Raw genomic sequence first — 24,026 nt, forward strand, 5'->3', positions numbered from 1 at the left:
GTGTGGTAGAAATCTGTTGGAAGAATTCCCCATTTGCATCCTGTCTGCTGTTACTGTCTGTTATCTTAAATCTCTATTTTTTTTTTCTCCCCCAGAGATTCCTTCTTGCCTACTTCATCTCAGTAAAACTTTCCCCACCCTTCTCCTACCTAACTTGTTGCCTGTATTTTTTGCCTGTCTGATCTCCCTCAGGTTCTAGCTGTCGAACTTGTTCCATGTGGGCAGGCTCTGACTCCTGCATGCAGCCTTATGAAGTTTGATGTTCTCTGCCTGTGGATTTGCATACGTATGGGTCAGATTTCAGGAGGCTGTACCCCTTGCAGGGTATGTACTGCCTCTTGCTTCATATGTGTGAAGTCTGAAAACTGCTGTGTGTTATCAGGCCCTGCAGCAGAATAATCAGTACCTAATATTATGTCTTACTTGACTAGGTATGACTGAATCCTGTTGGGCTCAGTAATCTATTTAATGATTCTTCTGCTTGCTTTTAGAACGTTGCTGGTATACAGCCACCTTCTTCAGTGCTCAGTGTGCTGTGTGGTACATGGTGTTTTGGGGTGAGTACAAATTAAAATCTTCTCAATCAGCATTATTAAGTGCTACCATTGGAAATTTTCCTTGGATGGAAGTTGCTCCTAAGTGTGTTGTAGGTTGTGTTCATTTTACTCTTAAGTTTGTTGAAGTAATATGTTTTATTTTATCTCTTGGTGTGTATTATCATTCAGCTAATGTTGGAAAGAAAAACTCTTAAAAATCCCAAAAACAAACAAAAAAAATCAACACACACACCCCACACCCCACCCCCCCCCCCCCCCCCCCCCGTGAAAATTTAGGCTGTAAATATGTTTTTCTGTTCTAAGCCTGGAAACTGGGGGGAGAGCTAGCAAAAAGGAGCTCAGAAGATGTATCTAACAACCTACAACTTCCAGAACTCCCCTAATAAAGGAGGGTGTGCAAATGTAACTTAACAAGTGGTCAGCTACTAATGATAAGCAGGTGCTAAAACATGTTAGCAGTATTTCCTGCATTAATACTTTGTCTCTTTAAAGCAACCATCAGGACGATGTGTCATCTTAATTACAGTATCTGGGAGCAAGGAGTTTACTAGTATGTGTGTAACTTGTTAATAAAAGCTTCTGCACTGGGAATTTCAGCTCCCTGTGTACCAGCAGCAGTCTAAACACAGCTGTAGACTCGCAAAATCACCATGATATATAATTTACACTGGGTCAAGTTACCCTTTGTGGAAAGTAGGTGAGCTGGACAAGTGTTAAACAGGGCTTCAGCCTCACTGTTGTCAATGGTTATAATGGGGAGTTTTTTCCCCAGAATGGACAAGGCTTAACAAATCACTGCACAGTTACATGTTCTAATGTCTTTGGGTGGTCAGACCAACTTTGCATGAGCTAAATCAGAAGTGAATTAAAAGATATTAGGAGAATACAAGAGTTAAAATGTTGGCTTGATTGTCTGGAATTATTTTGATTCCAGAAAGATTTTAAAGAGAAAGGCAGAACTGGAAGCTAAATGAAAGGAAAACAGGGGAGATTGAAATGTATTACTCGCTATTAGAGTGAGTGTAATAAGGACTGAATTATTCTTAATGCAGAGGACTATTTTTTGCATGCTCTTCCTACTATTGCTGATCTTTTGTTGTTCTTCATCTGATTCACAGACTTAATTTCACTTCTGCAAAGGAAGCAAGGAACCTCATTTTATGAGGGGATTGTGAGGGCCTTTGCAAGGGGCTGTATTGAATTTCAGAAAGCATTTTACAAGAAGGAAGTCTGCCACAATCTTGTGCTATAGGACTTCCTCTGGAAGCATATATTTCTTCCCCATAAGTCTTTTGAACAGTTTTATACTGCACATGTTTCAAGAGAATTAAATCAATAACAATCTGTACCTTTCTAACCTGAAATGCAAGCTCTGCATGGCAGGAGATCAAGCTATGCAATTAACTGTTGTCCTTTCAAAGGAATTCTGACAGATATTTATAGTTTACTGTATTCCTTTTTCCTGCCATTGGAATATAACAGTACAACTGAATGCAGCTGACTGGAACTATGAAATAATTATAGCAATAACTATTTCCTTCTCTACTGGGGAAATCTTGTAAAGTGCTGAATGTGGGAACTGCTGATGTTCTTACCCCTCAGAATTCGGTCCTTGCCTCAAGTTTATCATGCATCCCCTGATAAGTCACTCGAGAGAATTTTTGTTTTCCATTACCTTCAGCCTTTTTTGATGTCTTGTTCTACATCTGACATTCAACTTGATGTTGAATGAATCAACTTTCTACAAATAAATACACTTTAAAAAGCTTTCTAAATTTGTGCACGGTCAGTGTATTAAGTAGAAAGACTTCTCTGTAGTAAAATAAGTCATACTTTTGTGTGGGAGTTGGGAGCAGTCTATTAAGAACAAACTATGCAATATTACAAGAAGTGACTAGATTGGCATTTGACTGCTAGCACTTTGCAAATTCCAATATAAAGGCACTTATTTTATACCCTGAGCTGTCACTGTAACTTATGTGCTCATGCTGGTGACTTAGTAGCATAATGACAGGCCATTGTTACTAAGCTAATTAATTTTAAGCAATCTTTCCTAACAGTATGCTTGAGAGTGACATTCATCTGCTGCAAACTTATGAGACATTGATGCATCAGAAAAATAGTAATGCTGAATCTTTGCACTACCTCTCTTGCTGGCTCAGTATGAATCTCATATTGGAGAACATTTGCTGTGCTGGGTGCTTTAGATGCCTTTTTAACCAATAACGATATCCTCAGCTACTTTGTTTTGTGGCTGTAAACCAGCAGAGGAACCCACACCGTGGGTTCCAGCCACCCCTTAGTTTTGCCACTCCACCATTTCTCAGGTGGGTTGAAGGTATGCAGATGTCTCACCAGAACCTAGCAAGCTGCAAACCAGGATCAGGTACAGCCGATGCTTGACCAAGGTGCTTTAGAGGAGCAAGGTGGTAGGGAGTTGTGGCATCTTTAGGTGAAGTAGTGGAAATGGCTCTTCAAATCAAAGTAAGTATTGGAATAATTCTCCTAACAATGCTCTCAAAGGGGTAGAAAAGAAGGAATGTCCAGATGCCCTCCATCTTTGCCCACATGGACTAGGTATGAAGTTAAGCCCTTCTTCCAACAAGGAAGGAATAAAAACAGGGAAGAGGAACTATTCTCACAGGTGGCACAGACTTCTTGTGGCTGTTGAGTAATATTGTATTATATAGCTGCCTCAGAAAGTGATGGTACTGACCCATTTCTAGGTAACACTTTTGATTTGGATTCCCCCCAGATTGTATTAAGACTGGGTGGATAAGCAGTGGTACTGTAACAGGAGAAAGAATCCAGCAACCAGCTTCTCCCAGGCTTCCATTTCCTGGGAGTGTTGTCAGAATGTCAAGTCCACTAGGAGGAAAGAAGTGAAGGAAATGGAAGATGTCTTCTACATTAACCAGATCTGGAAATTCCCCATGATTAGGTTTTTTTTTTTCTACATAAGGCTGATATCCAGAGTGCAGCTCTGGCTCCTAGGTCTGGTATGATAAAGCAGCAGTCTGCAACCCAACCTGTGCAGCTCAGCTTCTGGAAGTTACTTCTGGATGTAGAGAAGATGATTTTGGGTTTCTGCACAGTGAGCTGGAGTGTACGTGAGGATCAATATTATAGCTGAGAACTCGCCTCCTGAGACGCCTGCAACAAACAGTACATTATTTATGTGTTCTTCTTGTGTTTCTCTGTGCGTTATGTAAATACTAATCAAGATGAAATTGGACTCGGCCACCTCTAACTTTGAGTTCAGTTTATTTTGGCAATATCCAAGCAGAAGTCAGTTGCTAAATAGTCTTCTAGAGAGGCCTTGAGGTTTTCTAAGACTTTGCATGGGATTAGGGCAGAGACCCTGCATAGGCATATAACTGACGGTTGGAATTCCAAGAGCTGGTGCGCTGTTGTTCCCAGGCCTTGCGCTTTCCTTTGCTTATATAAGGAATGTGTAAATACCAAGTCCTGTCCAGCCATTGCCCTTTGACTGCAGCTGATGTTACTCATTCAGATAAGTGGCAGCGTGTTTTATTCCCTTGATTCAACATTTTGTTAGCTTTGCATCCTCTCCCCATATCCTTGACTTTTTGTGTTTATGACTTGTCCAGTATGATTTTATTCCAGTTCATTTGGGAGCAGGGAGTTTCTTTGGGAATACTTAGTAGTTTTCTATTTGTCTTGCGGTTCCAAAAGTCTAGTTTTGGTTGTTTGTATTTGCTTACTTATAACATCATTATATTTTTTCATGTCATTGTAGATGTTGAAAAAAAAATATGCCTTGCTCACAGTGTTGTTAACCAGTCTCTTGTTCGTAGGTGGTAACAGCTGGAGCACTGCAAGGCTTCCTTAATGTGCATGGGTGTGCCTGCCAAGCAGGGCAGCTATTAGTTCTGTGCATGATGATAGTTTCTATGATGAGCATGACTTTCTCTATTGGGAAATGAAGTGTGAACACCTACTCATTTTTCATAGGCCAAATTACAGTGATCTTTCAGCTCTCTGAATTGCCTACACCTCAAAAAGAAAGTCCCTAGGACCTTTCAGAGCACTGCTAATGAAATAGCTGGGGCTGAGCAGTTGTTCTGCAAGCAGGAATCAGCTCTACGAATCTAGCTATTTGTTTTCTGCCAGGCAGACTTCTGATGCGCTTGATGTACTTCACCCTTTTCATTTTACACTTGGGTTTGAGGTAGGTTTTAAGTACTTGTTGCTCAAGCTTTTTTAGCTATGATTAAACCAAAGGAAGAGAATTTCAAGTCAGTGAAGCTTTGCTTAGACTTCTATGTTGCTCTGAAATGCTCAAAGGTAGCAGCTAAGAGAAAACAAATTAAAGAAGGCATTACTACTTTTTCTTGGGGGAAGGAGGAAATCATTACCAGTAGCACTGCTGCTAAGAAATATAATACAAATATAGACCTTGAAAACAAAGGAGCTTGACTCAAAGAGTTTAGTCCTAACATTGGAATTCAAATGCTTCCACAGTTATATCTTTGCATGATTATTAAATCTTGTTTATGCTTTCTAGCCTAATTGTTCCCCAGTGATACTTCTCAGGCACAAGTCTTTGAGCTGATATTTTGTTTTGCTTTCCTCCTCCTGTAGTTCTGGGGTTGTTACTGACTTAGTCTAGCAGAAAAAAACAATGCTTAATGGAGCTTTTGACTCTCAAAATAGCAGGACAAGGCCAGTAATAAGCTTGTAATGGAGCAGAGCCCAGCAGATGGAGAGGACATGGCCCTTGATGGAATGGGAGCTGTGGGATCTGTCTTATCAAGCAACTGTCGCAGCTGTCTTCCTCCTCTAGGATGACCACAGAGAATTCATGCCAGTGTATTAGCTTCTCCTAGTGAATCAGGTGTGTCTGTGTACAAAGAGGACTTCAATCTCTCTCCGATTTTCCTAATGTTACATCACAGCATGTGTGTATACACAGCTGTCTTTTTGTTGTCTTCAGAAAAGAGAAAAAAAACCCTTTTTCCTCAATGAAGAGCTCTGTATATTCTGAGATTTGGATGCTGTGGTCAAAACAAAGCTTTTCATTAAAGCCAGGCATTCCAATGCAGTAGTACAGAAAGAATCTTAAAGAGAGGCAGTTTGAGCTCTGGAGCTATGCAGATGCTTGGAAGTGCAATCCATCAGGTGCTCCAATCTACAAGTCTGGCTGAAATCTTGCAGCCGTCAGCATGACATTACTCCCAGTCACATCAAGTGTGTTGAATAGCTAATAGATGTTTTGAAAGGAGGAGTTAAATTAGCTTCCCAAAATTCACCTCAAGAATACAGGCTCTGTCTACAGCTTGAATGTGGAGGTGTGATTTCAGTCCACTTAGAGAAATCACTGACACCTGAGGTTTTGTTTCTTTTTCCCTGAAGCTGCCATTTTAATTTGCATTTAGGTAGCTGTTAAACAATCCTGTGTTCTTCTCTAGCAAACAGTGTGTTGGCAGGTGACTAAGATCGTAAGAAAAACTAGTTAAGTTTATTTTGGTGGATGTGGCTTTCAGTTCAGAGCAAAGGCAGGCATTTTGAAGTGTGTAATGAGTGTACTATAGGATGAGTGTAGGTCTCTAGTCAACTCTGATTAACTTTGGTTACACATATAGTTCAAAGTAAACTGCCACATGGTCAGCAAAATTAACCATTATGTCATTCTGAGCAGTAAAAAGGATTTAATAATCTGGATTCCTTGTGGAAGATCGCAAAGGATGTTTGTAACATGTTTCCTCAAAGCAGAAAAAAGCAGTCAGTGTCTGCTGGGTGCCAGATTCTTTGCTGAGACAAAGTTGCTCAGCTTTAACCTAAGAAGCTGTCCCTGAAGAAACAAATGGGGATTGAAAAAGTGCTTATGAAAAGGTTGATCCTCCAGTAAGCAAAAAGAATATGGAAAAGCATATTGCCAGAGAACATGTGTGCTGCTGCTGGCTGGGTTCGCTGCTATGCTATGCATGGTGCTCATGGGCTCAGGCTTGGGTTCCAAGCACAGTTTGTCCCCCAAAGTGTGCTTGTTCATTATATGTCAGTCATTTACGTGCCTCAGTTGTCTTTTTTTCCTCTATTCAGTGTGCCTGTTCAGTAGGGAGCTGCTCTAGGGGACAGTAGGACTGAGGGCTGGAACTTGCTTTTAAGTACTTGGTTTATGCTTTGTGAGAGCAGCTAGATAGAAGGTATAAATTACTATAAATTGCAGGTCTATGCGAAAAGGTGTTTGCATAAATTATTGGAGAGCCCACTTGAACTTGTTGAGCAGTGCTCCCACAAACATTAAGAGGTCACTTAACCCTCTGTGCAGCCCTGCTGCAGAGCCCAGTCATGCATTGCAGAATTAAATGAGTTCCACCATTTTTCTTCTGAGCATTGCCCAGAACTGATGCAAAGTGACATCTGACAGCACAGGCAAAGTAGTGACAATGCTCTGAGACACTAATAATAGCTGTAGAGCTAGAGCATTTTTCCTCTATCCTTATTTTTTATTAGATTCTCTCCAATTTGGTGAGGAAATGTTGTCATCCCTGGCACAGTTTATCCTTGGAAACCACCTTTGCTGAGCCATTTAATTGCAAGGCTGGCTGCACAGTGGAGTCAATGTGCTAGGAATGCTCCCACTATAATCTCTCTAAAGAACAGCTGATGCCTCATTGAGAACTTTAGGGGGGGGGAAAAAAACCTATTCCTCTTGGATGATCCTTGCCAGAAGTTAGGAACAGTGAGGGGTGCTGATGGGGGAGAGGCTGAATGATCTCTGGAGCAGAAAGGTAGCAAACTCCCCTAGAAAGGCAGGCTGCAAATTCTGTGCAGACTTCTTTCTCTTTCTCCCTCCATTTCCTTTGTTACTAAGGAGATTTACATTGAAATAAGCTCTGCAGGAATCCTCAGCTTCCTATCAAGGGGATCTTAATATTTCTACTCCTTTGTAATTAGTAAAGGAGAGAAGGTATTAGAAAAGGTTCCTGTGAGGCATTCTTGGGGCCAAATTACAGTAAAAAGGGAAAAATGACGAGTAGCCCTCTCCACTTCACTTGTGTGGCTGTGGGCAATTTGATGAGATCCCAGAGGTAATCCTAGGGTCAGCAACAGTGATGTGATTTACTTCACTGAGGCAGAAGTAGATCAGCCTTTTTTACCTTTTTAATATTTTTTGGCTTGAGTCCTCCTGCTGTAGTTATTTGTTCCCTGCACTGTTGCCTGTTTCTGTGGGATATTTATCTGTTTAACTGTTGTTTATCCTCTGTTTAATGTTTGAACTTGGTCTTAAAGGTCTTTTCCAACCTAAGCTATTCTATGATTCTATAATATCACTCTACTGCACTGAAGTCAGCTGCAAGACTATGAAGAGCAAATGAGGCTTCAGATGCCAGGATTTATTCAGATGTTCAGGTATTTTTAACCTGTGCTCCATGGATAGGGAAAAGAAGGGACAGTGATTTTTGAGTGCTGGATTTACAGAAAGGAATAGGTGCCTAAGGAGGAACTTGAGGAAGGTTTTAGGCACCTAAATCCAAAAGGATAATCCTCACAGCTCCCACCTACCTCTGTAAGCAGCTGAGTATCACCACCAAGAGGGTTCCTTAGGTACTTAAAGCTCCTCTCTATATGTCTAGAATTATCCAAGTCTTGTTGATGATGAACTGTTCAAATCTGATCTCTCTCCTAAGCCCTGTCAAGATTAAGAAACCATGCTTTCTCCTGGCTGCCTCCTGAGAGGCCCTGCTGATAGCACAGACAGAGCATGCCTACAGCATGCCTCTGCACCAACAAAATACAGACAGCTGCTATTTACATTCCAAAGCAGAGGAAGAGTCAGGGATATCCTGCTGTTATAAAATAGCACTGAATATTAAATGATAAAAGAGGAGCTGTTGCACGTGCCATGGGGTTTTGACCAATGTCTTGTGTGCTACTCCACTGCAGCAATCTCTGTAGCCTTTTCATATTCCCTATGATTTTTCCTTTGCAGTATCCTCAGCTCTCCCATCTTTCCTGCTGTCAGTCTCCTCTATCTCTGACACCATTAGACATAGTTCTACCATGTTTCTGACTTCTTCCTATGCCCTCTAGATTTAGCCATGTCATAGCTTCTGCTTTCTCCTGTGTCCCCTGTTTGGCCTGCTGCTGGGAGTGACATGGCTCATGATATGGGTTGTTGAGAGCAGCTTGTGCTCTGCACAGTTGGGTATTGTGTGTGTGTAAGTTGAAGTTCTGAAAGAAAGTGGATGCTGAGCAGTTGTCCGGTACTGTCTGCCCGAGTCCATGTGGCAATGTGTAAGCGCTTGAGTTTCTTAACAACTGAAGCTATTTTGATGCAAGGCGTAAGTGGTTAAAATTTAGTGAACATGGTGGACAACTTGCAAAATGCTTCAAGAATGGAACTGTTGGATATTATTCAGTGTGAAAGTGAATGGAAAGAAAGTACAGAGAAGGGAGAAATTGGTAGGTTCCCGTAAAAAAAATGGTTGAATATTAGAACAGTAATTCCTCCCATTTAAACCCCCATCTCTTCTGCTTGTGTCTTAATATGTATTCAGCAAGTTAACAGCATCAGGTCCTCTTTCACCTTGGCAGCACTACTGGTAACACTATTATACAGCTCTATGGTTGCTGGTTCTTTTTTCCAACTGTTCCACGTCAATCTTTTTTTCCCATGTTGATTATGCAGATTCTTGTGACCTTTGGAAATATGGCACTTCTGACTGCTGCAGTGGAAGCCAGCCTTTCCATTTACATCTCTCCTGAATTCCCAGTGCGTTGCTATGATATGGTTTTTTTGTTTTCAATATATTATCTTCGTGTAGAATTAGCCCTCAGGAAATCGGCATCTGGTACCAATTATTGTTCTTTAGCTGAGGTGGCTGAATCTTCTGCCTTACAGAAGTGAAGGTCTAGAATTCCTTTACCCCGGAGTGCATGGACACCATGAGGAAAAGCAGAAGCTATTCATGAGACGAGGGACGTTGGCATGGTTCCCAGCACCTGTTGGTAGCACAGAAGTGTATGTTACAGGCTGGGCTGTACAATCCCATGGTAAAGAAACACTATGAGGCTGTTAAACACCCACTTTAAATTGCACCATTGATCAAATTGCTAACCAAAGGCAGCATTGCTGTATAGTTGTGTTTGTGTGCCTTGCAAATTACATCCCCAAATGTCTGAGATCTCTGGAGACCAGAGGGAAAGGAATGTCATGCACACAATAGAGGTGGAAAAACCTTCTGTCTTAATGGTGTCCCATCAATTCTTATCTGATAATCTCTTCTTTTGAAGGTATGTGGAAAGCCAAAAATAAGAACAAAATGAAGCATAGACATAGGCTTTGCCCTGACCTGTCTTGTAGACTGTGTCACTCTGGAGCTCTGCTTGCTTGCTATACTTGTCTTGCTGTGACCTCTCTCTCATCTTGCTATCAAGCTTGCTTGCTGATGTGAGAAGTTCCTCTCCCTTCTTCCTTTCCCTCTTTCCAACCTCTCCTCCAGTTTGTAACAGTCTCCTTGTGCTTCACTGCCTTATGCACTTTGTCTTATATTTTCAGCAGAGATTAGAAATATCTTTTTGTCTGAGTCTCAAAGTTCTGAATTTCTCTGTCTTCCTGCCACCGCTTATCTTGTTGCTGTATTTTTAAACTCTAATACACTCCAGGATATGTCTGTCACAGGGGACACTTGAACAAAGTCAGAGTTGTGTAGCAACCTTCCAAAATTCTCAGCAGAAGTGCTTTGTCAAAAGGAGAAAGTTCAAGGCATAGAAATATGTATCTATTTCTTGTTGCTGAGTAGTGACAACATATGATAGTGGAATGATTTTGGAGTGTGTTAACTGCACTCAACCCCTGTCTAAGATATCTGTGGCTGCTTTCATGGGAAAATCCATTCTGCTATGATCTATCATGCATTGTATCACTTCTAGCTCAAGGCCTCTATGGAACTGGGAAGCCTGCAGTAGATGACTACAAATAGTCTGGAAGTTAAAGGATTACTGTTAGCACAGTCTGACTGCACAGATGAGATACACAAGCAGAAAGAGGAAGCGTGAGTCATAGCTGCTTGCACTGGGGAAATGATCTCTGACTTCCCTGCCCCAGCAGCACAGGCTTTGGGCCATCCTTCCTCTCTCCTCTGGTTCTCTCCAGATGCTCTTGGAAGGTGTGAGAACAGCTTTACCTTATGTAGTGAATAGATTCTTATCTAAGTGCTCCAAACCCACTGTCAGTGAATCATTTTGTGCTCGATGGAAAGGTTCTGAAACACTACCATTTTCAGGGGCCAAAAGAAGTACCAGATCTTACTGTGTTTAACTGGGGAGGTTGGATTCCAGTTGCCCTGCAGCCTCCTTGAAATCTTTATCCTGGGATCTTGGACTGTGGCTTAGGAATCTCTCTCTGACTGTAGGCAGAGGTACTTGCCATTTGAAACTTTCTGGTTGGTCCTTGAGACAGCTTTGCATGTTTTATCTTAAAGGAGGGGCTGTCGGGCATTGTCAGGAGAGTAGTAAACAATTTCCTTTCTTGTTGCTGCCCACTTGGGATGGTAAGTTGTCATATCCAAGCAAGGAGATGGCTCTTGGTGGTTATTTTTCTTCTCCTTGGTTTGCTTAATTATACTTGCCCTAAAGACAGCTTTAAAATATGTATCTAGCTTTTCAAGTGATGCTCTTGCAGTCTCTGAAGCTCACTATCCCCTTGCAATGTCCATAACTGTTTTCAGGAACCCTGTCATTTTTCTAGGGGTTGGATATTGGTAGTGTGCTACTGTGTTCCACTGTCTCCATTGGAAGTTATTTAAGAGGCCATCTTACTGTCTCCCCTTTGTCTTGTGCTTTGTGGGTTCATCTCTCTCCCCATTTTAGGAGAAATACAGGCATAATTACTCTCTTTATGGAAGCAAACCATTTTATAAATGTTAAACTTGGCAATTAGTGAATTGCAACAAGCCTGTGGCTCTGTGGTGGCTGGGCACCTACAAAGCACTTCCTTTCCGTGGGAGGAGGAGGATGCCCAGGCCTGCTCTAAAACTGCCAGTTCCTATTCTAGCAAAAGGCAACCTTCCACCTGATGTTAACCCTGTACAGCTGATGAGACAATCCAACAAGCTACATCTAATGCTACATGTGTGTACTAGGAAATCAATGACATTATTTTTAAACTGGTTTTGTTTTAGGGACAGTTGGTTCGCTGTAGGGGAAAAAATGAAAAGGCACATGTTTTCTGCTGCTTCTGAAATCTTTGTATTGCTATGCTGAATAGCTGCAAACAATTTGCATTACAATGTAGCATAAATAAGAGATGCCATGAACTGAAGTGTAAACTGAGCAAAAGGGAGCTTTCAGTACAACTGAATCTAAGTGGTTTGAGGCAAGACTGGATAGAGCTCAGAGGTGAGAATACAAGGTGCTGTTTGTTGGTCTCAGACAAGTCCTGTGGTCAGCAAAAGTCCTAACTTTAAGATGCCCACTTGATCTTAATTTTCAATAGAAGTGGCACAGGGTGCGAGGTGTAGATGCCAAAATTGTCAGGCAGAGAGGACAGGGAGGGGGGCGGAAAATGAAACCCTGTAGAACAGGATTAGGCAGGATTAGAGTCTGAAATGATCACACTGCACTGGGTAGTACATACTGCCAGAGCCAACTCAATAAAACTCAGTGGGAAACTTGACATTGCACATTTTCAAGCAGCAAGTCATAAATCTGTATTCATGTGAAATCTTCTGCACTCAGTCTGATGGGAAGAGAAACACGACACAGCTTCAGGTGCTGGCTTAGGGGAATAAAGCACAGGTTACTGCCTTGCAGGGACACATCTCTGCTAGGGAAAATGGAAAGCAACTTGAATGATGTATGTAATTACGCTTGCTTGCGGGACTGTGTAATTTCTACAAACCCACTGAGAATCCTTAAAACCTGAGAGTAAAACCAGCTACAGATATAGTTTTAACAACAGTTGTCTATATATAATTATATATACGTGTCTAGCATTTGGTATAGTAGTCCAAAGTCAACAGTCCAAAGCACATAAACATTTCCTTACCTTTTAAAAATTAAACCACATGTTTAAGTGCTTTGCTGTATAGGAAAGTACTTTAGTATTTTGCTTAAGTGTTGGGCTGAGTCAGATCAGAATGAATTAGAGTTCTTCTCTCAGTGTTGGCATGAAATAACCTTAGAGCTAACCCGTGCTTTGAAGACCAGTGTCAAAAGGTGGTACAGAGAAGATGTGATTTTTGCACCAATGTTGTTTTATTAACTCTAGGTACGTGGTGCACTTGCTACTGGTGGTGCTTTGAGGATGCAGATCTGTGTAGCAGGGCTGGTTGCAGTCTGCAGATCTTTATTTATCCCAGTGTTCTTCAGGCTTTGGATCAAATAGATCTTTGAACTGCTGCAGACTTCAACTCTGCCAGTCCCTAACCATGAGGTAACTGTGTGCTAGGTCCAGTATGAGTCATAGATGAGGAGGATATTTCTGGTTTCCAATTAAAGAGAATATAATGGTGAAGCTCATAATCATGAGCAAAAGGTCTCTGTGCTGTAATGGGAACCAGCTGGTGTGGTAGGCCATTTCAGACTAAAATCTGTCTTTGTTCAAAATGTGGTCCCACCATTATCATGGTTGGAAACAATCCTTGGTGCTGACACAGTAATGACAGCTTCATGTTTTAGACACATCTAATGGCACTAAGTCCTGATCTTAGCTGGCATTTATCAAGATAAGCCAGCCAGTCAGGCAAGAGCATGGTGGGCTGACTGTATTCCTTTCGATAAGGACGTGCATATTTCCTCTCTTGCAAGAATAATGAACAGAATATGACTGTCAAAATATTTCTCTCTGGAGAGACTCCAAAATAACTGACACTCACATGAGCTCAGTGCCATCAGCAGCGTGAGCTTCCTCACAAACCTGCAAGAAGTGGAGCTGTGGCCAAGAGCTGGGAGGGTTTCTCCTTAAAACAAACCAGAACCTGGGAGAAGCATTTTCTTACAGCTCCCCATAGTTCTCACTTGCAACCGGACCTCCCCTGGGAATAGCTCCATCATCATGGTTACTAAATGAGATGATATGGTATGTTCTTTAAGTCTTTTGAAGCTGATGGACATGGTCCTGGTGGCTTTGTTGAGGCATTATCTTACACTTGCTTTAGCTGAAATTTTCACTACAGTTTTACAAAGCAGCAGAGAGTCAGGGCCTGAAACTTCAGCTTTATGACTCTTGGATTTTCCTCTTAATCGGACTGGAAAATAGCTCTGCTAATGACTTGTCTGCAAAATAAAGTGCATGCACGGATTCATGCAGAGCTTAATGTGCTTGTCTGGCTTACCCCCTCTTCAGCTATTTGCCTTTGAGAATTCTGAGAAATGCATCTAAATAGCAAAGAGTCTGCTTCTAGAAGCTCTTGTTGTTTTAGGGACAAGCCATTAAAAAGGCATAGCTGGGAATTTGAAAGGTGTTTAGAGTGCTAGTGCACTTCTGTTTGACCTGAAGAGGAGCATGGCTGAGGTGGTTGGAGACAGCCAGTGCCGCTTTGGGCTCAGAGAGCTAATGGGCCATGCCACACAGGACACACTTCTCCTGTGACAGAAAAGCGTGCTGTAACGGTAGAGTAAGCTCCAGCAAAGCTGCAACACAGGTCAGAGCTGGAATGTGTACATAAAGGGCTCTCCCTGTAGAGCAGGTCAGGTCATGCTGTTGATTAGATGTGTCCTGCAAAGGTGTCATAACACTCTCCAGTCTGGGCAGCTGCGAAGTATGAGAGCAGAGTTTTGCAAGACTGGATTAAGGTGAATTTATTCACTTTTCATTCTTTCAAATGTAGATCTGTCCCTGTTGAGTTAGGCTGTGATGAACTTCCTTTTTACTGTAGGCAGAGAGCTGGCAGTCATGCTGATGAAGTGACTCTTGCATTTTTGCTGACCTCTGTTCCACACTATTCACTGCAGATTTCATGAATATTCTGTATGGGCAGCCAAGAAAATTTCTTATAGCTGGAAGCAGTGTATGTGTGGGGCTGTGTCAACTGTTCAGCTGCCAAGATCCCACTTTTCCCGAGTGTTTCAGGGTTGTCTGTGGGATGCTAGAGGTGATCAGGACAGTAGCATATCTAATACAGGATCTGCTGCAAGATGGACAAAAGGATGCCTTCTGCAGATGTTCAGTGGAGTCAAGTAGGAAAGATCTTCTAGTCTTCACAGTAGTACAGGGATAATACTGGAATCAAAATTTATCCATGTGTTCTTTGGAAGCAGAGTAAGATGCTGGCATAGGAATTGCTCTTTGTAAAATGTCCCATAGCTACAGAAAGCATGGAGAAGAGACAGCAGGGTGCAATGGTCAGGACAGTGTTGGGGGAGCAGGGACCACAGCTGGGTAAGGTGCTCGGGAGGTTGAGGAGGCAGAAACCTGAACTTTCACCCGAAGCACGTTACCTTGTTCTTACCTACTGTATGCTGTGGGGCTACTCACCGGTGCTTGTGATGCTGTGCTGGGTGGTGAAGCTGATGGGACAGCAGCATCCTCCTGTCCACACCACACAGCACCCTGGGCTTCTCATCTGCTCCCCTGCTGCACGTGTGGAATCAAAGCAGACAGCAGGAGAGAAGTAGTTCCTCATAACTGAGAAGCAATGAACGGTATTGCAGACAAGACAAATGTGCAGCTAAAAGTGAGTGGGAATAAAACCCCTGCATTGTTCTTTGGGTTTTTTAGCAATTGGTATTAACAGTCAAGTCTAACCCTTCCCTCCAAGTAAATGTTTTTACATGAGATGTTTTTACCAAGAAAGGATAGTAAAACATCAGCAGTAAAATAATATTTATAGAGGTATGAATTTGTGAAAGTGACTGTGGTTTTCTAAGTAAATAGTTGCTGGATTATCGAAAACGCTCTGTATGTCTGTCAAAATCCTTATGTCACGTGGAGTATTTCCAACAGAGATTCAGAGATAGCATTACAAGTTTACCACCAGCAGTTAAAAAGAGGCTGTGTTAGGATTTTTTAATAGCTTGCAAAGGTCTCTGATTGATTTTTCACACCTTTATTTCCACAGCAATAAGATTTTGCATACTGAGATGTGGGAAGGAAAGGGGGGAAAAAAAAATAATCACAGGATGTTGAATGGGTTTCAAAACCTGTGCCTAATATATGTCCTTAAAAGGCTCTCAACCTGGGGGTGGTTAAACTAATTACATGAGCAGTACTTGAGGAGATCTGGGAAGTTTGCACTTTCCCAAGTACAGGATCACTTCTTTTCCTCAGAGATGAAGCAATTTGCACAAACCCCTCTGAAAATCCCTTGCTGAACTGTGTGCTGATTGCTGCAATATGGATGTTTCTCCTTGTGGTGTTTAACAGCTGCAGGAGCTGCATGTCCTGGTGTCCACAGTAAGGCTACGGTGGCCAGGACCATACTTGGCACGGGGCACACAATTTCTAGTTGTAGAGGTTGGCTATGCCTTGCCCTTGCCTGGCTGCTGGCCTCCAGGAGCTGTATTGTACCACAGAACAGAAGAGAACCCCTGATGTGACATGAGGGACCATCACGACCCAGAACCCACCCTAGGAATTGTCCTTACAAGCTAAACTTCAAATATCTGCCAAGTCTTCATGAAATTTAATGGGCAATTTTGTCATTTACGTAGCAAACATCATTATCGGTGACGTTTCCTTCCGTATCTCATAGCAGCTTGTCTAAAGACTGGAGTCCAGCCTGGCTCTTGAGTAAATAAAGAAGCAAGCATCCTACTTAAAATAAAAGAGAAAAGACTGGCAATTAAAAAAAGACATCTTGCATGGTATGAACAGGAAGGATTGTAAAACACACTTTGCAGGGAGTCAGTGGAAATGCATTCAGTCTAGTTTATAATCACAGCACAATGAAATACCCTGAACATAAATAGCAAGAAATCAATTTTCTTTAGAAAAAGTAAAATAAAGAACATTAAATGATCATTTGACTAGATAACTGCAGTTTACTCAGTGGTATAACTGTCAGCTTGCCTGTGCACAATAATGGAATTAATGCAGAGGGGCTATGGTTTAGATGTCTCCTTCTTTACAGTGACAATAACTTCCTTGTTTTCTCTAGTGAGTAGATGTTTATATTCTAATTTTGTCTCTGCAGGCTACACAGAGCCTTAAACTTGCAAAAGGGATTTGTGAGCAGCTTGCTTGTCAAGAACAAATAGTAGTCAAAAGAGATGCATGACTTACTGACCTTGAGTTCACTGAACCTTCATCTTGATGCTTCCGTACCACTAAGGAATCGGCTTCTCCGAAAATTAAAGTTCCCAGATTAGAATAGAAGCTTCAACAAAGGACCTGTATGGCTTTACAAATACACATCGATTAGAGGACTTGAAAAAAGCTTTGTTAGAACAGTGGGATTATGAAAAACAAATGTTTGAGGGCAAAATTGATGAAAACCAGACTTTGAAAATATGGAATTTCTTATTTGCATTTTGGTTAGGAATCTTTGCTTTTGTCCTTCCCTATTACGTTATTCATTTAGAGATGCAGTGACAGTATCTGGCTGCCCTACTCACCTTGGCAGTGTGGTGATATGAAAACAATGACTTTCACAAAGACCTCATTTTGAGTGTGTGCCCAGTGTTTATTTTGTGATACTTGATTCGGATCACTTTGTTGCATCTTCCAAATCTGTTTAAGCTTTTAATGAAGCTTACAGGAATGTTTCAGTTTCATGCTCTTTTAATATCTGTGCTTAATACTTGGGTTAGTATCTGTCTACATAGCCATGACATCTTTTCCTGTAGAAACATCTCTTCATAAATCAGCCTAATTTTCTGTACAGTGTAAGGGCTAAATGAACCTTTAATAGTTTTAACTTGGTTGCCAGACTTTTTTGGCGTTTCAGAGCTGCGCCTCTTTCCAAGGCACAAATGAGACTTAATGTGAAGAGGGAACTTTTGACAGATTAGTAGTTCCTATACAGAACTGTGTAAAGGAAATTATTTCTTCCACTACAGAACAGTGCCTTTGTGCACGTTTGTGACTATGATGTGGATGTGTTAAATACTTCTGTTGTGTGTATGCATGTCCAGAAAACCAGAGAAGATTTTATTTAAAAGCAGGTACATAATAAAATTGCATATGCTTTTCATATGCTCAGGAAACATCCTCTGTGTAGACAGTAGTTACTTTCTTTTTCTAGCCAATTTATTATATTGGTTCCAAGGTTGTAACTCCTGTATATTTTACTTGTTTAATTACAAAGATATTTGTATGATGAGAAAACTTGGAAAACCGAGAGAACTTGTTTTGCTTACTCCATAAGCTGCAGAGTTTGCTTTGATGATAGTATGTCATAATTCCTCCTGGGTGCCAGTCAAAACAGACTTTGCCCTGTACACAAGCGGTTCTTGTTTGGATGGTTTTGGTGTTTTGAAATGTGGAGTAAAATCCAAGATAGATTATTTCCCTTCCTGTAGCTGAATAGGGATAAGGTTGAAAGTGTGAAGAATCTTTCAGCTTAAAGTAACAGAGAGGTTGATCTTCTTAACTCGGGATGCTGTGCTGCATCATGAACATTTTAAAAGCAAAAGTAGGAGGGGAAAAAAAAAATGAAACTTTTCCAACTGTTTTGTTAGCAATGAAACTTCATGGAAAATATTTCTTTTATGTTCTGATGCTTCTAGAGTTAGAGTACATTTTAGGTGCATGCCTATTTTCATGTCTTTTTCTACTCCCTCATCCCATTTACTTGAATTAATAGGGTACTTTTTTAGCTGGCTATCAGGTGGCATTGTAATGGTACTGGTGAATTATGTCACCTAAACTCCAATTGTTGCACTTGTGTGCGCTTACTGCTATTTTTCTAGCTGGAAGAAAGTTTAAATTTGTCTTTTGAAGCTAGGATGGATGGACAAAGCACAGTATCCCATGAAATTATATATCACCAAGAAAACGACAGTCAGTGTTGTGAAATAACATATACATGTGTTGTTCATGGCTCAGGTTCACTGGTGCAGATGACTTGTTCTTATATTCCTGGAGGAGTGTGTTTGGTTGAGTCTGAGATTAGGCTTATGTTTAAAGACAAGCTTAAGACTTTTGATTTGGGATATCAATTAGAAGTGTGTGTGGGGAAATGTGTGGAGCTGCAAATTTGGAGACCAGCTGTTTGCTGCTTATTTTTTTAACCAGACTACTATGGTTCTAGGTCAGTAAACTGGTGCCAGCAGTGACAGGAGTGGCTTATTCAAGAGGAAGCAGATCAGGGTCTTTATGCTAGGATCTTTCTCTGTTGCCTTATTGCAGCTTTCCTTAGACAGAAGTTGAAGGTTATGTCATGCCTTGAAAGCCTGGTAATTCATTTGTCCTTTCTTGTCTGTAAAATGGGCATAACTTCTAATTTTCTGAATTGGTTTGAAATCTGGGGGTGAAAAGACTCAGTTATTGTAATTAGCTGTCTCTTTAGCGAGTCTGGTTTAGATTTTACTGAATCAAAACCATCCAATCTCTTGCTCCTGAGTTCAGAAATTACGGAGAGTTAATTTTTAGGCTGAGATAGTTTTATGGCTATCCAGTAATCTGAACTAAGATTATCTACTTTCTCAAGTAGAAGACGTGAAAAATAGTGAATAGCCTCAGACAAGACACACAATGGAGTTTCCAGCAACGTTCCAAAAGTTAATCTTTTCCCTGCAGCACCTCTTGGTATCTAACCACTATCTGTCATGCATTAATGAAGGGACTACACCCACCACAGAAGGGTAAACAGGGGAGAACATCAGCACGCACATGCTGGTGACCATCCAACCACTGTTATACCCAGAGCTCTGCAGCTTGCTTTGTAATGCAGATTGCTCTAGCTGGAGGTTGAAAGTATATCAAAAGCAATGGAAGTGCAAGCTTATTTAATAATGCAAGTGGAGGGCAAGTCCCAGGAGCTGTTAAAAATACCAGCACAGAAGCTTTTCTGTTGACCATTTTCCTTTGGGACCATTGCCAGCACCAGTTTATTTTTTTTCTTCCTAGAGCTACAGATTGTATTTCAAGTGGCAAACTGCTCTATTTTAAAGGTAACTCAGTGTTCACTGGAATGACAGTGGCACACAGAGCAGCCAGATGCAGCTCAGGCTGCCTGTGGTACCCAGGTGCTGCAAAGGCAGGCTGGCTTTTAAGTTTGCAATGAGGCAGGGGTGAAAAAAGGTCAAGAAGAATCTCTCTGTTCCCAGTGTCTGTCAGTAAGTAATCATGCAGATAAAAATCGCACCACTCCCTCAGCTCAACAAAAAATTTCTTTATCTATATATCCATATAACATTACAATACAAGCCTCGGGGCATCTCTTGTCCTTATCAAAACAAAAGTCTTCTCTGAAAACCTTAGTCATGCAAGTTATGGCATGAAATCACCCTTTCAGCAGAAAAATGGTAATTTTGCATCTGGAGTCAAAGGAAGACTGGCTTGGTGTACAAAGCTATTATGTTTCTCAGATCCAATCACCCTTAGTAATTTGGGAGCAACTCACAGATCAGTCTATAAGGGTTTTTTTTTCAGTGCAGGTATCTATCCTGCTGAAGCTGTACCTGGATTTTCCTTTGCGTCCTACTGGCATATAAGTTCTATGTAGTGTTCTCTGCCCTTTCTGTAGAAAGTTAAGAGAAATGACAGATGCAAGATATTAAATGGGAATGACCTGCAAATAAATGCAAGCCCACAACAATGGATCCTTGTACTGTGAATTGAAGAAGAGATGGAGTATCCTGGAGAAAAACAGGAGGTTTGCATAGGTCAGCATGCAGTTTCTGTGAAAGCACTTAGAATTTTCATGGTGGGTTACTTATAAATTAGAAACTGTTGCATGTAATTATCAGTTGCCACTTTTTTCTTTTCCAGATTTGGTGCAGAGCAGAAGATGTGTCTTCCCTCTATGGTATGCTCTTCTGCTCTTTGATCCCAGTTGTCTGTGGGCAAGCACACAGAATATTTTTGCAAGCCAAGAGGAGGAGGAGGGAGCTCTGTGCCTTGTTTGGGTAGTGTCTGTAGTTCTTAGTGGGCCATGGAGGATGCAGGTAGGTAAGCAGATACAGCTATCTCCTGGGAAACAAATCTCTGTGTGAGAATTCTTTTTCAGAATGAGAAACCTCTGTGGGCTCCTCTGCTTGTGTAGCATTAGCTTCACAGTTCACATTGAAAAGGACATTAAAATAGTTATATATAATGATCCTTTTCTCTGTCTTCATGCTTTAAAAGTAATTAAGTTGTCCTTATTGGTTAAAGCACAAAGTGGAACTGAGCTAAGTCTTCCTTTAAATAATCCTTCTCTCAGCTGGCTGCATTGTTAACACCGGCCTGCATGTGAGCAGCAGTTTAAAGGCTTGGTTCCCATTCCTGGTATAATTTAAATGAAGTGCCAAGCACCCCTCTCCCTGTGTGGGTGTTGGGATGCTGGGCAGAGGTACCTGGCTCCATCCCAGGGGCGGCAGCTGTGGGAAGGGGGCTGTGCTGAGGGCTTGCTCTGGGGGAAGAGGCGTAACCCCATTCTGGATAGCTGGAAAAGAGAAGGAAAATAGTGTGTGACCTATGGGATGGCTGCTGGTGTCTGTAATGGCTTTTCTACTTCTTTTTCTGTTCCTGATACATCTGCAGTGTGCATTACTCTGGAAAAGATCCTATAGTATTGTCTCCTTCCCTGCTCCAGGCAGATGTTAACTGGTAAGCCTTGATTTCTTTCTTTAGTTATAGTGTCTCAATGCAAAACTTCAGAAAGATCTTTAAAATACTGATGATTATTAAGAGCTGCACTTTGTGTGCAATGATTTCTTGACATCTGTCTTGATTTTTTTTTTTTTTTTTTTTTCCTTCTTGGAGAGGAGAAAATCAAGCTTTTATAGTTTTTCCTCTTGTTTAGATCTTAAGCAATATAATGTTTCTGCTTTAGTTTTAAATGTTTGCATTCCTTCTCACTGGAGACAGGGACCTCTACACCCTCCTACAATCCCTAAATGCACGGGAACTTTGAAAGTGCTGTTCATGCTTCTCATTTCACTGTTTATGATGCTGGGCAGTGATGCATTCAGATTATCATAGCAAGGATAAAATAATACCCACTTCTTCGCTTGCATCCTATTATTGCACCTCAGAGAGCCCTGTCACTTAGATTACTCAGGGGAAAGTCAATACATATGGTCTCTTGATTTAAAATACAAACTGTTGTGGAGAGATTTAAAAGATACCCCAATTTATTTTGAAATGGCCTGTAATGTGCTAGTACTTTTCTGATGGTTTTAATAGACTGACTTTTCCATCTAGCTTCTATTCCCCAAACCTATCAAATGATCATGATTTACTCTGGACATCTGCTAAATGCTGGGCTGTCTCGGGAACAAAGCAAGAGAGCTGCAGTCCTGATGGGAATATTGAAGGAGAGCAGTGAAACCGACTGTGAGCTCCCAACAATAGGGTAATTTGAGCCACACAGCCTTGCTGCAATTCCTCTAGCTTGCATGGGTTTTGCACATCAATGTGTTCATCTCTGTACATGTTATGATTAACTGTTGTTATTAAATATATTTATCATGTTTAAGACCACCTCGAGCCTTTCCCTTTCAGATCTATTGCTCTGCTTTTTTTTTTTTTCTCCAACAAGAACAAATCTGGAGCAGGAGCATTGACAGGATGCTGGGACCTGTTTGATTCCTCCACCCACAAATGCTGCGAGATTTCTGTTTTCAGCTGTCACTATTAGTGTATTCTCAGTTCTCCTCCCTTCCACCCCCTGATGCAACCAGTACTAAAAAGATTTTTTGATTCTTTCCCAGCAGTTGAAGCAAACCCTGCTGCATTTCAGCTTCCTCCTGAAGGGGAGATGTACTCACTGTGGTTACCCTGTGGTTGCCACATGTTAGTTACATTAAAGGCACTGCTTCCTAATCTAGTGAAACAGAAATCCATGAGATGTGTAAAATCATTCTATTATTCTCCTGTTTTTGAGAACATTTCCTGTTCTCCCCTTCCCCCCCTCACTAATTTCACAAACATGGCTTCAGTCTGTTGGAAGGGAGCTTTCAAAGAGTGTGTAGTAGGCTGGGTTGTTAAAATATTTCCCCCGTGTTTGGATTTCGGTAGTTGTGATAACCAGGAGCATGGAGGTGATATTCCTGTTTGAAGAAGAATAATAGGTATTTATCCATGAAGTATGAGTCAGTATCTAGGGTTCTTAATTGCTTGATAGCATTGCAAAAACCACATTGCGAGTCAATAAAAGTTTTACCTGAATAAAGATGTTCAAAATCCTTACAAAAAGGTGATCTAAGGGTGATATTTAATACCATTAAATACACAGCCAGAGATACTGAGAGCTATTTTAGTTGTCTATTTGTATCTGAACAACAAGCTATAACCTATGTAGGGGTTTAGAAAAAAAGTATTCAAGACAATTTAAGTGTGTTAAAACATCAACCCACAAAGTGTCTAAGAATCAGCAGATGTTTAGACACTTCAGCCACAAAACAACCAGTGACATCTCTCAAATTTGAAATGGTCTCTGTTCTGCTTTTGCATTTAGAAGTTTTGCTGTTGTTGTAATAGGAAGCTTAAGAGCACACAGGGCAGGAAAGAAAAGTATTTTTTGCTTATGAGTTTTCAAGTGGATGGATCACTTGTGTAGGAATGCTCAAATGGCTGAGACCTGGGAACTGGAGTTGGGAGTGCTGGCTCCCTCCGACTGTTCACACTGTTCATTGAGTCAGATCATTTTGTATCTGGACTTCAGTATGAGGTTTAGTCAGAGATGACAGCAACAGAACTCCTTCATGAGTCATCTACTTAATCCTGCTCTAGACAGGGCTCTTCCTTTTGCTTTATAAGTCAGTCTGTGAGCTTCATTGTCTTGCTGGTAGATGTGTTGGTGGCTGGTTTGGTTTTTTTTTAATTTTAAATCTAAATGAGGTTCTCTGTTCCCTGTGCTTTCAGTTATCATGGCAGTGGCATTTTCAGCCATAACAAGGATTTTCTATCTCTTCAGGTTAGGACTGGCTTGTGCTGTGCTCAAGCAGATTACTTTCAGTCTTAAAGGAAAAACTGTCTAGGAGGCTTCCCATGAAGAAGCTGATCTAATCCATTTGAGCTGGTAAAAGACTTCTGTGAGCTTTGAAATGTGCTAGACTGTACCTTACAAGTAATACATGTCACTGTTATAGCAAGGCAATGATTATTTAAAGTGAGGATGATATCTAGAGGTCTGGAGGTCTGTGACCCAAGAGAAGCCCTCCTAGTGGCTGCTAGAAATTTCTCTAATGAAATCCCAAACCCTGCAGGAGATTCCAGGCTTTGCTGCCAGCCTGAAACCTGAGTTAGGGTTATGGAGGTCTATGAAACTTTCAAGAGAACCATGGCCCCGTTTTGGTTTCAGCTGAGTTTGTCAGTGGTGCCATAGGTTCATTTAAATGCTGAATATGTGGAAATGAGCTCTTCTCCTTCCATGTGAATGTTAATTTAGTACACTTTGTTTAGCTGCGATG

The 24,026-nt window shown here is 41.2% G+C and overlaps 1 long non-coding RNA gene across 2 annotated transcripts; it reads left to right on the top strand.

The window, feature by feature from the left end:
* The first annotated feature begins 858 nt into the window (after positions 1 to 858).
* Positions 859 to 21,198, top strand: LOC133275625 (uncharacterized). Of its 2 annotated transcripts, XR_009745633.1 has the most exons (4): positions 859 to 949; positions 1,496 to 1,573; positions 20,465 to 20,576; positions 21,154 to 21,198. It is a non-coding gene; the product is annotated as an uncharacterized LOC133275625 (long non-coding RNA). The 2 variants fall into 2 exon arrangements; XR_009745634.1 differs by lacking the exons at positions 20,465 to 20,576; positions 21,154 to 21,198 and adding an exon at positions 1,676 to 2,203.
* Positions 21,199 to 24,026: the final 2,828 nt, after the last annotated feature.

Source organism: Pezoporus flaviventris, unplaced genomic scaffold (genome assembly GCF_033815535.1).
Source record: "Pezoporus flaviventris isolate CSIRO_AGI_PZ_B2104156 unplaced genomic scaffold, CSIRO_AGI_Pfla_v1 ptg000041l, whole genome shotgun sequence".
Lineage (NCBI taxonomy): Eukaryota > Metazoa > Chordata > Aves > Psittaciformes > Psittacidae > Pezoporus > Pezoporus flaviventris.